General features: G+C 41.1%; 1 protein-coding gene across 1 annotated transcript in view; it reads left to right on the forward strand.

Moving 5' to 3' along the window:
• Positions 1-18,220, forward strand: part of c1galt1la (core 1 synthase, glycoprotein-N-acetylgalactosamine 3-beta-galactosyltransferase 1, like a) — a 73,997-nt gene that overhangs the window by 1,896 nt on the left and 53,881 nt on the right. The window lies entirely within an intron of this gene.

Genomic DNA, 18,220 nt, shown 5'->3' on the forward strand with positions numbered 1-18,220 from the left:
GGGGCTATCAGGAGTATCGAGCATTTGGTTTCCCTGATTCGCTTGATTACCTTGCTTGATTACCTCATCCACGGTTTCAGAGCTGCAACGCATGTCTGATTTGTCATGAGACGAAGTGAACCTGTTTTCCGCGCTTTCGCTGATACGCGCCGTTTCAGCCACAGCTGAAAAGGGCGCATGTGTAGCAGAGCCAGCCGCAGCACCATTGAGGCTGAGGCCATGAGACCCATCATCCTCTGAAACATTCTGAGGGGAAGATTCTTCCCTACGGTGAATGTTGCTGCAAAGCGCTGAATTGCCGCCGCGCGCTCTCGCATCAGGCGCGCTATCATAGACCTGGAGTCCAAATCTATCCCCAGAAAGGATATTTCCTGACTGGGGGATAGAATGCTCTTGGCCCAGTTGGCCAACAGTAAAGTCTTGTGTGACACCAGTTCCTCCTTCAACTGGGCTAATATTAGCCAGTCGTTCAGATAATTCAGGACTCTCACGCCCCGTCATCTGAGGGGCGCGAGCGCCGTGTCCATGCACTTCGTAAATGTATGAGGTGCTAAAGACAGGCCGAAGGAAAGGACGGTGTACTGATAAGCCTGGCCCCCGAAGGCGAATCTCAAGAATGGCCTGTGACGGGCAGCTATTTGGATCTGAAAATAAGCGTTTTTCAGGTCCACTGATATAAACCAGTCCTCCGGTCGGATTCGAGCGAGGATTTGTCTGGTCGTGATCATTTTGAATGAGCGTATCATCAGCGCTTTGTTCAAACGTCTGAGATCTAATATAGGGCGGAGTCCGCCGTCTTTCTTTGGTACTAAGAAAAAACAGCTGTAAAACTCTGACTCGCTCTGGGCTAAAGGAACGCGTTCCACTGCCCCTTTTCTCAGCAAATTCGCTATCTCGGCGCGAAGTAGGTGTGCTCGGCGCGAAGTGGTCGAGCGGCCTGAGCCAGCTTTATAGTATTCGACCATGGATGAGTGTGACACACAGACAGGGTAGTGTTTATGTGCGTGGGTGGGCACTGGGCAGCGGGCACCTTTGCTACATTCAAAACACCTTCGGCTTGAGCCGGAATATGACCAGACATAATGCTTTTTTTGAGATTTATGTGGGTCGGCGTAAAAAAAACAGCGTTTGTGTGCAGGCGAGCGAGTTTTGGAACCGGCTCGTTGGCTGCTAAATACACTCTTCGAGTCGCCTCTGTTGAGGGAACTGTGAGAGCGGTTCGCGCTGATTTCGACGGCGGTCCGGCTGCAGCGGGACTTGACCATCGGCGCTTTCCTAAGGGGGCTAGGAAGACTTGGGAGGCTCGAAGCTGGGCGCGAGCCTGGGTCTGGGTCCCCGGGAAGGCGGCGTCCAGAGAGCGGAGGAGGTTGGCCTGGTGGATCTGCAAAACAGCCATGGCGTGCAGTGCAGATGCGGCCTGACCGGCGGCAGTGTAGGCGCGGCCGATCAAGGCTGACGTGGTCCGGCAGGCTTTGGTGGGCAGAGTTGACTTGGCACGCCATCCAGCGGAGGGCGGACACAAGTGCGCTGCCACTGCTTCCTCAACCGGAGGAACAGAGAGATACCCTTTGTCCTTCGCGCTGTCGACCGCAGAGAGCGTGGAAGAGACAGAGGATCTCAGCCTGGCCGAGTACGGGGCTCCCCACGATTTGGAGAGCTCGTCGTGAAGCTCGGGGAGGAAGGGAGCGGGCCTAGAAACAGGTGCAGAGCGGCGTCCTGTGAGAAAGCAGCCATCCAACCTGTTGGGCGCAGGCTCCTGGGGCGTGGTCCAGTCAAGGCCGAGGTCTTTGACGGCCTTCGAGAGAAGGCGGAGAAGCTCAGCATCGACCGGGGCCCTCACACTGGACTGCTGTGTCGACGGGTTGGGGTCAGGGATAGAGCCCGACCATTCCTCGCTCCCGGACGCCAGGAGAGAGCAGCTGTCCTCCTCCATAGCATCCCTCTCTGTCGTCTCGACTGCAGCGGGGCGCTGGCCGTCGAGGAAAGAGAAGGGGGACTCCAAGAAGGAGGCCCGTGGGGACGCCGCTGCCGAGTTCTCCTTCACCGAAGGTTCTGGTGGCCTTTGAGAGCGGTGTTTTTTACGGCGCGGCCCAACAGAAGACATGGCAGAAGCGGACTTGACGCGAAACAAGGCCTGTCGAGCCCGCAGGGTCGAGAGAGGCAGAGATTGGCATTCCTGGCAGCCGCCATCAGCGAGCGCGTGGTCCACGTGATCCTTTCCCAGGCAGGAAGCGCAAAGCAAATGGCGGTCCCCGTCACTGAGAATGGCTCTGCATAAGCCGCAGGACATGGTTGGCATTTAAAAATGCCTTTGCTCTTTTAGGAACGCGTGTGTCGCAGTGGCGAACACACACGGAGCAGTGGAAAAAGGATATGGGTGCCGGATAGCGCAGCAGGTACGGCGAGCGAAGGCAGCAATCCAGTCGGCGTCCTCGAATCTCGAGCTCGTCCCACTGAGGGCTTTTCGACGGCGCAGCTTCTTCCCAGAGATCCAGCGAAGTGAAGTCACTCGCTGAAGGAGACGAAAATCATCATGCAACATCAGCGGTGGGTATTTATAGGCTTGTGGCCACACCCATTTTGGCGGGTCATGACGTAACGCGGGAAGGCTTCCCATTGGCGCTGGAGTCATGCCAAGATGCGCTGATAGGTTGCAGCAGTTGCTGCAGAGCAGCCAATAGGCGCGCGAGCCATCTCGCCTAGGTCTGCCTGCTGCAGCAAATGCGTTTTACATTTTGGAAAATTAAGGATAATTTTCTTGCTTCAGTATTCTCGAGAAAAGGAGTTTTCCCGTAGCGTAAGCTAAACTTACGCAACACGAGAGTACTCTCGTAAGAGAACAAAGTTTTTTCACCAATGCCATTACCTCATTCCATAGGTGTACCAGACTGGTTTCTAAACTTAAATACATAAAAAATATGGATAAAGATGAGTTAAATTAACAATATATTGCATAAACAATTGAAACCATACAATATTAGTGATGTGACATTTGAACCGAGGCGTCGGAGCTTGTGTCGAGAAAACAATGGGCGTGCCATATGAAGCCGCGATTCGAGGTTTGTGTTGTTAACGTGAAAATCATAACGTGACTAATGACAAACGAGGCCTCGGTTGTGTGGATACGCCATCGGTTCGGTCTGAGTGTCGTTTCCGGATAAAGGGGGTTCGAAACTCGCGCCACCTTGTGGGTGTTGTCAGGAGTAGTAGAAGCAGTGGTAGTAGTGTCAGAGTTAGAGAACTCCCATTGTCATTGTCGTTATTGTGTCATATATGTGTTAGGGCTGTATATTATTACATTATATCAGGTTAGAATAGTTATAGTAGGCCTATAATGTTATTATTAATTATAGTAGGCCTATATTATAGTCTTGTTATATTATTAGATAGGATTATTTGGATTGCTTTGGATTTTTGGATCTGGACTGGACAGCTTTTTGATTTGGATTGCTCTTTTTGATTTGTTTGCTTTTTGTGACCTCTTCCTTTTTCCTGGTATTATGGAACCAGCAAGAAAGAGGAAATCCTCCCCTGTCTGGGCTCAACAGAAGCATCAGTGTCCTCATTTATACCAGCTGGCACTGGCACTTTTATGTTCCCCTGCATCCTCTGTGGCTGGAGAGGATTTGTCCAAGAAGAGGAATCGTCTAAACCCCAACACACTTGAAAAAATTCCCCAATCCCATAAGCACAACACTGCACTAAAACTAGTAACAGTTCACTGCACAACCCCCCAAGCCCCCCCCCCCCCCCCCCCCCCCAGAAACAATTCTTAACTTTTCCCACCCCAGACTATTCTGTTGCAGTTTACTTTAGTACACTCCCTCCACAATACGCACTGCACTCAACACAGTGTCACTTTTGCTGTTCATACTGTCACTATCCAAACAATTTATGAATAATTAATTAATTGTGTGTGTGACAGTTGTCTCTGCACAAGTAAATTCAGACAGAGAAAGATACATATTTTATTTTATACCCAGGCAATGGACAAATGTCTGCTCAGGTCATTGGTTCAAAATTAATTTGTCTGCTATTTCTTTGCACAGTAGCTAGGTGTCACTAGTGAGCAATGCTGAATGAAGCTTTGAGTAATGAACCTTTGGGTGAAGCAATGGGCTGCGAGGTCTCAGTGGTTCAGGAAGCCTCATTTTGCCATCACTATACAATATATCAAACAAACAAAATTAAGATAACTTACATTTGTACACAGCCACAACACCATATGAAAATTCCGGAGCAGCAAAGACAAGAACAGGGAGTAAACTGTTAAAGCAACCCTTCTTAAAGACCACTAATTGGAATCACAACAGGCTGCAGCTGTCAGCAGTGGGTGGGGCTTCAATGCATTGGGATTTTCAACAAGGCTGCCCTAAAATATGATATCATATTTTCAATTCTAGAAAATCCTAATGACATGACAGACTCAAATCCTAATCCTCAATAAAGGCTAAAGGAATAAGGTGGTTAACAGGTTGTACATATTTCCCGTTGATCTCTATTTCAGCTACTCTGACACTCTGACCAAGAAAGTCTTCAATAATTTAGCAATGGGCCATAAAGCATGGGGGAGTCGGGGGACCAAGACCATAACTACAGTATAATTATCCAAATTACCTTGATCTTGCTGCCATTTCTGGCAAACTGGTAGATTTGGCAAATAATTTCCACACACACACACACACACACACACACACACACACACACACACACAAAACTGGTCCACAATTGATCTGCAAGGACCTGGCCATGTCTCCATCTCCTCTCAAATATTATCAAAATATTAGAATCTGCAAAGATGATTTGGGGTAAAGAAGCATCTCGCCGCCCCATAAGGAGCAAAATTGGGAGTAACAGGATCCAAATCATCAGCTCTAAAAGACCAGACACTTGGTTCTTTGATACTTCACAGCTTGTTTACCTTTTAAGATCCAATAATAGCGCCTAAGATGACCATAAACTCAGTCTTCTCCAGGATGACCCAACCTAAAATATACATCAACAACCAAAACTTGAGTGATAAATTGAAGCCATGAAGAAAAGTTCACCAGGTCATAAGGTTCTCCTAGTAGAGTGGTTCTGCTATGCCAGATAGAGTTAGCAACTTGTTCAGGGGGAGTTTCCTCAATAGTTGTTGCACATGAGAAGCACAAGCCTTCTGCTGCTCCTTCAAGCACCATGAGAGCTTGAAATAGGCAAATAATAATAATAATTATAGAGGCAATGTTAGGAAGTCCAAGATATGGTTTTCGTCCGTGTGCTTGATTTTTGTGGAAACACAATTTCTAATTTGAAGATATTTCCAGAAATTATCTTTTCCCTTTAAATTATACTTCTGTACAAGATTATTATAAGACATAAATACACCCTGCTCAAATAGATCTGTCACAGTACACAAGCCATTCATATGCCATTTCTTCCGAATATATGGGTGAATTCCCGATACAAATCGCGGAATTATACCATAAGGAAGAGTATGGTTGCTTACATTATGATAATTTGTGCATCTTGTGAATCTTTGCCCATACCTCTTTTGAGTGCTTCATGATAGGATTTGTGGTTGTGTCTAAACACTGAGACAAGTGCTCAATAGGGCTGTATGGCCATGATAAGGTCTTCTCAATAGTAACCCAATCTATTATTCCAATGATTGGCCAATTTGGCCATTTAAAAGGATATCTGATAGAGCCGAGGATCTGGTAATCCCAACCCTCCCTTATCCTGAGATGCACATAATTTATTAAACTTTATCCTGGGCCTTTTCCCATTCCAAAGGAAACATTTAACCATTATATTGTTGTATAATATCAAGAAAATGCAATTACCTGCCTCCTTGTTTATTATAGATGCCTTTTTGTTACACATATTTAGCCAATGTATTGGATATAATGCATTGCATTCAATGTTGTTATTTATTTTGTTTGTAAAAGATGGCTTATATTGTTTTGGCATAGATGTACAGTACTTGGTTATGTATGTATATGTGACTGTGCCAACCCATGTTGAGAGGAGCAGAAAAGTGCAATTATGTTTGTGCGCTAGAGGACTCCTAGAACTCAGCCATCTTAGTTGAGTTTACTGGAGTTCAAGGACATGAAGAGGTGGACCGCTTGCACCTGCCTGGAGAAGGATCTGGGAAACTTTGGAGGAGTGTCAACCTAACGCCTGTTGAAAACAACAGGAGTATAAAAGACTGATGAACTGACTGCCTCTTGGGATACTGATACGCCAGTGCCCCTGACGCCTAGAAGCCCAGAGCTGAGGACAAGAAACCCCAAGCAGAAGATAAGAAGCCCAGAGCTTACTACACCTTTGATTCAAAACATGATTATTGTATTTTATACTTAAACGATGAAGTTTTATTTGCCTTTATATTGTTGTTTATTATAAAAAGAAAAGTAACCAATTAAAATAAATTTAATTGATTACAAAATCTGCCTACTGAGACTTAGATTTATGATGCTGGAAGACTTTTAATGAGAACATACCACAAGGGAGTCTTCTGACCAAATTGTAAGTACCTTTTGAATGCTTATGGTTTAGGTCAGATTTGACTTTCTTTACCTTACCTGAGAATAATAAATAAATAGGTAAAAGGTGTTAAGAGTAAAGTACACACCATAAAACAATATCATACTGATTAAAGATCAACTGTGGTACTGTAAGTGGTAGCATCATAAGCACGTAGTTAAGGTGAGACGAGACCACCATCTTAATTATATTCACCTTCCCCCATAAAGTTGACTGAATTTTTCCCCATTTGTCCAAATTATTTCTTATGTTTTGTGGCAGTGGTGCCAGATTAAGCAGAGGAATCTCTTCTAACTCCCTGCTTATCTTGATACCCAAATATTTTATACCTCTTGGGATCCAGCTAAAGCCAAATTTAGTTACCATACTTGTGTTACATATTCCGGATATAGGCGTAGCTTCCGACTTTTTCCAGTTAATTTTACATCCAGATACTTTAGAATATGATTGAACTGTCCCCATTAAGTGGGGTAAGGACTTATCTGGATCTTTTACCAAGGCCAGAATGTCATCGGCATATAAAAACAATTTGTGTTCTTTATTGCCTCCCTGAGCGCTTGGGATGTTTGTATTAGCCCTAATAGCAATGGCCAGTGGTTCCAGTGTGATATTAAACAATAATGGCGACAGCGGGCACCCCTGTCATGTCCCCCTGGTGAGGTCAAAAGACGGGGAAACTTTGCCATTAATAATCACGCATGCCTTGGGTGTCTTATATAATGTTTGAACCCACTTGATGAAACAGGGCCCAAACCCAAAATTTAACAGCGTTGTAAATATAAATTCCCAGTGAACCCGATCAAACGCTTTCTCTGCGTCAAGTGAGAGGGCAACAATTGGGTCGGTATTTTCTCTGTAGCCAAATTAGATGGAGTAATCTTCTCATGTTATCTGTTGACGACCTATTCATCATAAATCCAACTTGATCAGGATTTATAATGTTGGATAACACCTTCTCTAACCGTAATTCAAGAATTTTACTAAGGATCTTACAGTCTACACTGATCAAACTTATTGGACGATAATTTGAGGGTTCGGTGGGGTCCCGATCTTTCTTAGGAATCACCAAAATTAGTGCATCGTTAAAAGAAGAGGGTAGAGATCCACTAGTATATGCCTCATTATATACTTCTGTTAAAATGGGTGCAAGTAAATCTATATACTGCTTATAATATTCAACCAGGAGCCCATCTAACCCTTCTGACTTTCCATTCCGCATAATAGATACAGCTTTTCTGACTTCAAGTTCTGTTATTGGGCCTTCTAACATATTCATCTCCTCTGGGGACAACTTAGGCATTTTGAGCTTGGAGAAAAAACTAAGCAATTCTTCTTGTTTAGGACTAATATCAGCAGTATATAAATCTTTGTAGAACTTCTGTAATACATCATTTATCTCCTTTGTTGATGTTACTATTGTGTTTCCTCTCTTAATAGCGGTTATTAAATTACATGTATTCTTTTGCTTCAACTGTCTGGCAAGCAGTTTACCAGTTTCCCCCCCTTCCTCATAGAAAGTAGTTCCCAATCTAAATAAGGCATATTCCACCTTTTTATTATAAATTTCCTGGAGGTCAAATTTTAGTTTACAAATATCTTAATACAATTGGTTTGAAAAACGTTGGGATAATTCTTTTTCATAATTTTTAATTTTGTTATCTAATTCCTGTATTCTGTCCCGGTCCTCCCGTTTCCTTTTAGATGCATAACCTATTATCTTCCCTCTAACATATGCCTTAGATGCCTCCCATTCAGTTGATCTTTTATCAGTACTACCAGTATTAATTTCGAAGAAAGACTGTAAATCTTCTTTCAACGATACACCAAAGGCCTCATGGGACAGCAGTGAGGTGTTTAATCTACATCTGCCTTTTCTCTCTTTGTCGCAGTTAATATCAATGCCTAACTTCACGGCTGCGTGATCGGATAACGCAATAGCATTTATTTTGCAGTGTGTAACATTCTTTGTCATGGTGTTCGAGATCAGAAACATATCAATTCTGGAATGGGATTTATGACAATGTGAATAGAAGGTGTATTCCCTCTCGCGAGTATTCACCAGACACCAGATATCCACTAATCCATTATCTACACTCATCATGTGAATTGCCGCTCTGTCTTTAGGATATGTTTGGTCTCTAGATTTACTCTTATCTATAAAAGCAGCCCGGTCTCACCCCAAAACGTCATGTACTGACGGGTCTTGACCATACGGCAACATACGACGAAAAGGGTACCCCTAAAACGTCCATATGAGACGAAGACATAAGCGCACCAGCAGCGCCTCCTAGCGGTACCCTAACCCGAATCGTCACATATGGACGTTTTAGGGGTACCCTTTTCATCGTATGTTGCCGTATGGTCAAGACCCGTCAGTATGTGACGTTTTGGGGTGAGACTGTGTTAATAAAAGCATCCCAAACGTGATTAAAATCTCCGGCTAATATTATTTGGGCATACATATCCCCCAAAGTCTTATTTAATTCATAGAAAAAATTAGGATCCCCTATATTTGGAGCATAGATGTTACATAGCACCACCGCGGTACCATTTATCATAGCCCGTACACAGACCATTCTCCCCTCATCATCTTTGACCTCACCAGTCAGAATAAAATTTTAATTCTTGTTCACTAATATAGCGACGCCATTCCGTTTGCTGGAAAAGGAGCTATGAAAAACGTGTCCAACCCATCCATACTTCAATTTTAGAGCCTCTTCCCCTTTAAAGTGTGTTTCCTGAATAAATGCTAAATCCACTTTATGATGTTTCAAATAAGTAATAACTTTGCCTCTTTTTATAGGACTCCCACAGCCTTTTATGTTCCAAGAAATGCACATTATATGATTTCCCACCATAGCGCACTATGTAATATTGACATTAGGAGAAAGGGAGAGAGGAGGAGGGAAAAAAAATAAAAATAAAATAAAAAAATAAAACACCACTGTGTATTTATACCTATAGACATTGTTGCCTAGCCAATAAAATAATGAATTCTTAGTAGTAAACTTTGTCATGACCGAACCTTTTTTCATGAAAAATTCACAAAAAAACAATACAAACACCTTTAAAGGGATACTTCAGGATTTAGCATTAAGCTTTGTATTAGTAGAAAACCTGTAGTATTTTCGAATTACCGTGCTTTCCACCCTCATATCCCCCTGAGACAAGAGATTTATGTATTTTTTGTCTGGAAAAAATCCTCCGATGACGCAAAAATCGTCATTTTGCGTCATCAGAGGATTTTCTGGCCAGAGGCTAAAGACTACAGCCAGTAGTAGGGGCTGTTCCGCATGTTTTCAACCCGCCCATAGAGGGTGGGATCTCACTCACAGAATGTACACATAGTTTCAGCCGTCTTTCTTTGGAAGCTAAGCTAGCAGGCTCTTGTTCTGTGGAGAAAGCTGAGTAGTAGGGGTTACCATCCTCTTTTTCCCGGACATGTCCGGCCGTCGAGATCGTGCAAAATGTCCGGGATTTGGCTTTTGCTTTCTGCGGTCACCATTCATTGTTTACATGCACACCTTTTGTTTCAATCTAACTGAATTCATTCCGATTGGTGAATCTGAATGTAGTGTTTACATGAACGCTAAACAAGTGATCGGTTGATGTGCGTTTTAACATTGCTAAGAAAATTCCCCCTCCTCCGTGAGAGATACGAGACCGCTGCGTCTCAGAGGTGTCGCTCAACAGTAATCACGCCACCGGCCTCGCGCCGTTCTCCCGCGCCCCTCAGCCTCATCCTGCTCGCCACAGTAAACATGATGAATGGCGACTGTAGAACGCAAAAGCCGAATCCCGGACATTTTGGGCGATCTCGAAATCCCGGGCAAACTCGTCACGGAGACTCACTAGTAGCCTAACCTTGTTGTTTTCAACTGCGCTCTCTAACCGGTATGCGTGGCTTGGGAGTGGCCTCGTAGAGCAGTGAAGCAAGTGCATTCTGGGAGTTGTTGTCTTTCATCCACATAAGCCAAAAATACATTTTCTGGCTTTTCTCAGTCTAGAAAGCTCCAAATTCAAAAATTTCTTCACATTTCTTCTACATAAATGACCTATTTTAAATACACATTCATCCTTCCAGAGGTGAAGTATCCCTTTAAGTAACTTAAAATGTTCCAAAATATAGCATGCAACAACTGGTTATGTCACTGTCCAGCTGCTCAGGCAGCATACCATCTAAAGCTCAAAACCCATGCACTCGTGTTTGATTTCCACCCGGTTGACTTTTATATATTCCTCATCGTCCATAAGCCACTGTCGGCATACCTGTTTATGTCTCATCTTTGCGCAATGTGCTGATGAAGCCTTCCGCTTCCTCGGTGCTGGTGAAACTATGATTTCTACCTTTCCAAGTAAATCTCAGTGTAGCGGGGAAAGCAAGCGTGTATGTTATATTTAGCTGTTGACGCGCTTTCTTGGCAGGCCGGAACGCACGTCCTGATTTTGCCAAGTGGGAGTTGACCTGAGACCAATACCTGTATGATGACCCTGGGACAACAACTGCCTCAGCCAATCAACGTTTATGATGTCATCACCGTGTGCCCCCGTCGAGTCCGCCAAATTTAAAAAAAAAAAAAAAAAAAAAAAAAAAAAACACACACACACACACACACACCTCTTCCAATAACAAGCGCACAATTTACAAGGTAAGACCAACGGCTTTTTACATTCTATTAATTCTATTAATTAACATGTGCCTTCTACCATGGCTGATGATGTTAAAATTCATATTTGTTTTTAGATTATGATTTGTCCACCATCGAAGTATAATTATTAGCTTGGATTGGCGAGTTAAGTTAATTGGCAGTTGCCAGCCAAAATTGATCAGCATCGCTTGACTCAAAAAAGAAGATGAAAATACTGTTTAGATGTATATATTTATTATAGTGTGCATAGCTACACCTTATGCGAGCTCATTTTCTGCTGGTGCGACAGTTTGTTAGCGCTTGCACTGGTGCCCCAGAATAGTACGTTAACTTATCATTTGCGCGTCGCACTGACCATTCAGTGCGCGATTCGCTGCGAGATCCAGGGAGAAACGTTTGAATTAGCTTATTTATTCTGTTACATTATGTTACATATATGCTGACCTCAAGTCGTCACTGATTTATCCTGTTACATGATGTTGTCCTCAGACCATCATATGAATATGTTGACCTCAAGTCGTCACTGATTTATTCTGTTACATGATGTTGTCCTCAGACCATCATATTAATATGTTGACCTCAAGTCATCACTGATTTATTCTGTTACATGATGTTGTCCTCAGACCATCATATGAATATGTTGACCTCAAGTCGTCACTGATTTATTCTGTTACATGATGTTGTCCTCAGACCATCATATGAATATGTTGACCTCAAGTCGTCACTGATTTATCCTGTTACATGATGTTATCCTCAGACCATCATATGAATATGTTGACCTCAAGTCATCACTGATTTATCCTGTTACATGATGTTGTCCTCAGACCATCATATGAATATGTTGACCTCAAGTCGTCACTGATTTATTCTGTTACATGATGTTGTCCTCAGACCATCATATTAATATGTTGACCTCAAGTCATCACTGATTTATCCTGTTACATGATGTTGTCCTCAGACCATCATATTAATATGTTGACCTCAAGTCATCACTGATTTATTCTGTTACATGATGTTGTCCTCAGACCATCATATGAATATGTTGACCTCAAGTCGTCACTGATTTATTCTGTTACATGATGTTGTCCTCAGACCATCATATTAATATGTTGACCTCAAGTCATCACTGATTTATTCTGTTACATGATGTTGTCCTCAGACCATCATATTAATATGTTGACCTCAAGTCATCACTGATTTATTCTGTTACATGATGTTGTCCTCAGACCATCATATGAATATGTTGACCTCAAGTCGTCACTGATTTATCCTGTTACATGATGTTATCCTCAGACCATCATATGAATATGTTGACCTCAAGTCGTCACTGATTTATCCTGTTACATGATGTTGTCCTCAGACCATCATATGAATATGTTGACCTCAAGTCGTCACTGATTTATTCTGTTACATGATGTTGTCCTCAGACCATCATATTAATGTTGACCTCAAGTCATCACTGATTTATTCTGTTACATGATGTTATCCTCAGACCATCATATGAATATGTTGACCTCAAGTCATCACTGATTTATCCTGTTACATGATGTTGTCCTCAGACCATCATATTAATGTTGACCTCAAGTCATCACTGATTTATCCTGTTACATGATGTTATCCTCAGACCATCATATGAATATGTTGACCTCAAGTCATCACTGATTTATCCTGTTACATGATGTTGTCCTCAGACCATCATATGAATGTTGACCTCAAGTCATCACTGATTTATCCTGTTACATGATGTTGTCCTCAGACCATCATATTAATGTTGACCTCAAGTCATCACTGATTTATCCTGTTACATGATGTTATCCTCAGACCATCATATGAATATGTTGACCTCAAGTCATCACTGATTTATTCTGTTACATGATGTTGTCCTCAGACCATCATATTAATGTTGACCTCAAGTCATCACTGATTTATCCTGTTACATGATGTTATCCTCAGACCATCATATGAATATGTTGACCTCAAGTCATCACTGATTTATCCTGTTACATGATGTTGTCCTCAGACCATCATATGAATATGTTGACCTCAAGTCGTCACTGATTTATTCTGTTACATGATGTTGTCCTCAGACCATCATATTAATGTTGACCTCAAGTCATCACTGATTTATTCTGTTACATGATGTTGTCCTCAGACCATCATATTAATGTTGACCTCAAGTCATCACTGATTTATTCTGTGTGCTGATGTTGTCCTCAGACCATCATATTAATATGTTGACCTCAAGTCGTCACTGATTTATTATGTTACATGATGTTGTCCTCAGACCATCATATTAATATGTTGACCTCAAGTCGTCACTGATTTATTCTGTTACATGATGTTGTCCTCAGACCATCATATTAATGTTGACCTCAAGTCATCACTGATTTATTCTGTTACATGATGTTGTCCTCAGACCATCATATTAATGTTGACCTCAAGTCATCACTGATTTATTCTGTGTGCTGATGTTGTCCTCAGACCATCATATTAATATGTTGACCTCAAGTCGTCACTGATTTATTCTGTTACATGATGTTGTCCTCAGACCATCATATTAATATGTTGACCTCAAGTCGTCACTGATTTATTATGTTACATGATGTTGTCCTCAGACCATCATATTAATATGTTGACCTCAAGTCGTCACTGATTTATTATGTTACATGATGTTGTCCTCAGACCGTCACCATCATATTAATATGTTGACCTCAAGTCGTCACTGATTTATTCTGTTACATGATGTTGTCCTCAGACCATCATATGAATATGTTGACCTCAAGTCATCACTGATTTATTCTGTGCTGATGTTGTCCTCAGACCATCATATGAATATGTTGACCTCAAGTCGTCACTGATTTATTCTGTTACATGATGTTGTCCTCAGACCATCATATTAATATGTTGACCTCAAGTCGTCACTGATTTATTCTGTGCTGATGTTGTCCTCAGACCGTCACCATCATATTAATATGTTGACCTCAAGTCGTCACTGATTTATTCTGTTACATGATGTTGTCCTCAGACCATCATATGAATATGTTGACCTCAAGTCATCACTGATTTATTCTGTTACATGATGTTGTCCTCAGACCATCATATGAATATGTTGACCTCAAGTCATCACTGATTTATTCTGTGCTGATGTTGTCCTCAGACCATCATATGAATATGTTGACCTCAAGTCATCACTGATTTATTCTGTGCTGATGTTGTCCTCAGACCATCATATTAATATGTTGACCTCAAGTCGTCACTGATTTATTATGTTACATGATGTTGTCCTCAGACCGTCACCATCATATTAATATGTTGACCTCAAGTCGTCACTGATTTATTCTGTTACATGATGTTGTCCTCAGACCATCATATTAATATGTTGACCTCAAGTCATCACTGATTTATTCTGTGCTGATGTTGTCCTCAGACCATCATATGAATATGTTGACCTCAAGTCGTCACTGATTTATTCTGTGCTGATGTTGTCCTCAGACCATCATATTAATATGTTGACCTCAAGTCGTCACTGATTTATTATGTTACATGATGTTGTCCTCAGACCATCATATTAATATGTTGACCTCAAGTCGTCACTGATTTATTCTGTTACATGATGTTGTCCTCAGACCATCATATGAATATGTTGACCTCAAGTCATCACTGATTTATTCTGTGCTGATGTTGTCCTCAGACCATCATATGAATATGTTGACCTCAAGTCGTCACTGATTTATTCTGTTACATGATGTTGTCCTCAGACCATCATATGAATATGTTGACCTCAAGTCGTCACTGATTTATTCTGTTACATGATGTTGTCCTCAGACCATCATATTAATATGTTGACCTCAAGTCATCACTGATTTATTATGTTACATGATGTTGTCCTCAGACCATCATATGAATATGTTGACCTCAAGTCATCACTGATTTATTATGTTACATGATGTTGTCCTCAGACCATCATATTAATATGTTGACCTCAAGTCATCACTGATTTATTCTGTGCTGATGTTGTCCTCAGACCATCATATTAATGTTGACCTCAAGTCATCACTGATTTATTCTGTGTGCTGATGTTGTCCTCAGACCATCATATTAATATGTTGACCTCAAGTCGTCACTGATTTATTATGTTACATGATGTTGTCCTCAGACCATCATATTAATATGTTGACCTCAAGTCGTCACTGATTTATTATGTTACATGATGTTGTCCTCAGACCGTCACCATCATATTAATATGTTGACCTCAAGTCGTCACTGATTTATTCTGTTACATGATGTTGTCCTCAGACCATCATATGAATATGTTGACCTCAAGTCATCACTGATTTATTCTGTGCTGATGTTGTCCTCAGACCATCATATGAATATGTTGACCTCAAGTCGTCACTGATTTATTCTGTTACATGATGTTGTCCTCAGACCATCATATTAATATGTTGACCTCAAGTCATCACTGATTTATTCTGTGCTGATGTTGTCCTCAGACCATCATATGAATATGTTGACCTCAAGTCGTCACTGATTTATTCTGTGCTGATGTTGTCCTCAGACCATCATATGAATATGTTGACCTCAAGTCGTCACTGATTTATTATGTTACATGATGTTGTCCTCAGACCATCATATTAATATGTTGACCTCAAGTCATCACTGATTTATTCTGTGCTGATGTTGTCCTCAGACCATCATATGAATATGTTGACCTCAAGTCATCACTGATTTATTCTGTGCTGATGTTGTCCTCAGACCATCATATGAATATGTTGACCTCAAGTCGTCACTGATTTATTCTGTTACATGATGTTGTCCTCAGACCATCATATGAATATGTTGACCTCAAGTCGTCACTGATTTATTATGTTACATGATGTTGTCCTCAGACCATCATATTAATATGTTGACCTCAAGTCGTCACTGATTTATTCTGTTACATGATGTTGTCCTCAGACCATCATATGAATATGTTGACCTCAAGTCGTCACTGATTTATTATGTTACATGATGTTGTCCTCAGACCATCATATGAATATGTTGACCTCAAGTCATCACTGATTTATTCTGTGCTGATGTTGTCCTCAGACCATCATATGAATATGTTGACCTCAAGTCGTCACTGATTTATTCTGTTACATGATGTTGTCCTCAGACCATCATATGAATATGTTGACCTCAAGTCGTCACTGATTTATTATGTTACATGATGTTGTCCTCAGACCATCATATGAATATGTTGACCTCAAGTCATCACTGATTTATCCTGTTACATGATGTTGTCCTCAGACCATCATATGAATATGTTGACCTCAAGTCGTCACTGATTTATTATGTTACATGATGTTGTCCTCAGACCATCATATTAATATGTTGACCTCAAGTCATCACTGATCTATTCTGTTACATGATGTTGTCCTCAGACCATCATATTAATATGTTGACCTCAAGTCGTCACTGATTTATTCTGTTACATGATATTGTCCTCAGACCATCATATTAATATGTTGACCTCAAGTCGTCACTGATTTATTATGTTACATGATGTTGTCCTCAGACCATCATATTAATATGTTGACCAAGTCATCACTGATTTATTGTTACATGATGTTGTCCTCAGACCATCATATGAATATGTTGACCTCAAGTCATCACTGATTTATCCTGTTACATGATGTTATCCTCAGACCATCATATTAATATGTTGACCTCAAGTCGTCACTGATTTATTCTGTAACATGATGTTGTCCTCAGACCATCATATTAATATGTTGACCTCAAGTCCTCACTGATTTATTATGTTACATGATGTTGTCCTCAGACCATCATATTAATATGTTGACCTCAAGTCCTCACTGATTTATGTTACATGATGTTGTCCTCAGACCATCATATTAATATGTTGACCTCAAGTCGTCACTGATTTATTATGTTACATGATGTTGTTCTCAGACAATATAGTAAAATGTGTTCCAAAAATTGCTTTCCTGATGGTATAAAAAAGTAGCTTACAGTATGCATTGAATTGCTTTCATGAGATTATCGTGGGTTTTTAGGTCTTTACATTGATGTTTTTAGTCTTATTTTTGTCTTTTCTTTTTTAGGGTTTGTATATCAAATATGGAGGAATTTATAAAGACATCTGTATACAAAGAGGAGAGATTTAAAGGAAACAAAAAAGAGACAGATATAACAGTCCATGTTTTAGAAAAAGATTTGGATGCTTGTGAATTTATTCAAGAAAGGCTCTCTACCATAAACGCATCCAAAGATGGCAAATTCAGGAGTGTGAATTCTGCAAGTCTGCAAAATCAGAAAAATGGATATTTCTTGTTCACATGCAAACGTTCTGGAACATACACACCCCAAAGTCGAAGGGCCAAAGGATGTAAGGCCTATGTTTCCTTTAAAAAGAGGACAGACTGGCTCAACAAACTTGTTATAGTTGAAAGGACTTACAGCATTCATTCAGGACATGACCCAACAAGTTCTTCTGAGGGACACTCAGAAAAAATTAATCAAGAGTTAGTCAAGAATATTCAAGATTTAATATCTCTAGGTGTTAAGCCAGATACAATTCTTTTAAAATCACATGAATGGTCAAAGGAACAAGGGCATACTGATCTCAACAACCGAGCATATTTTGTTACCCCAAAAGACATTGAAAATATTCGGACATGTATGATGCGAAAAAATCAGCAACACAAAGATGATGCCAATAGTACAGCACAACTTCTTGAGGGCGCTTTTAGAGACTCTGTTATTTTTTATCAGCCTTACAGTCCACAAACAGATCTTGTCATAGTTTTACAAACACCATCAATGAGAGACAGTCTTCAAGAATATGGAAGAGATATTGTTTTTATGGATGCAACACATGGCGTCAACCAGTATGGCTTTCCTTTATTTACATTAGTTGTCAGGGACAGTCATGGTCATGGCATACCCATTGCCTATATCATCTTGGGAAATGAAAAGCAGGCCATGCTTCAGCTGGCACTGGAAAAGCTGAAACCAACATTTTCTGTACCTCCAAGGTA

The sequence above is a fragment of the Squalius cephalus genome, assembly GCF_949319135.1.
Source record: "Squalius cephalus genome assembly, chromosome: 18".
Lineage (NCBI taxonomy): Eukaryota > Metazoa > Chordata > Actinopteri > Cypriniformes > Leuciscidae > Squalius > Squalius cephalus.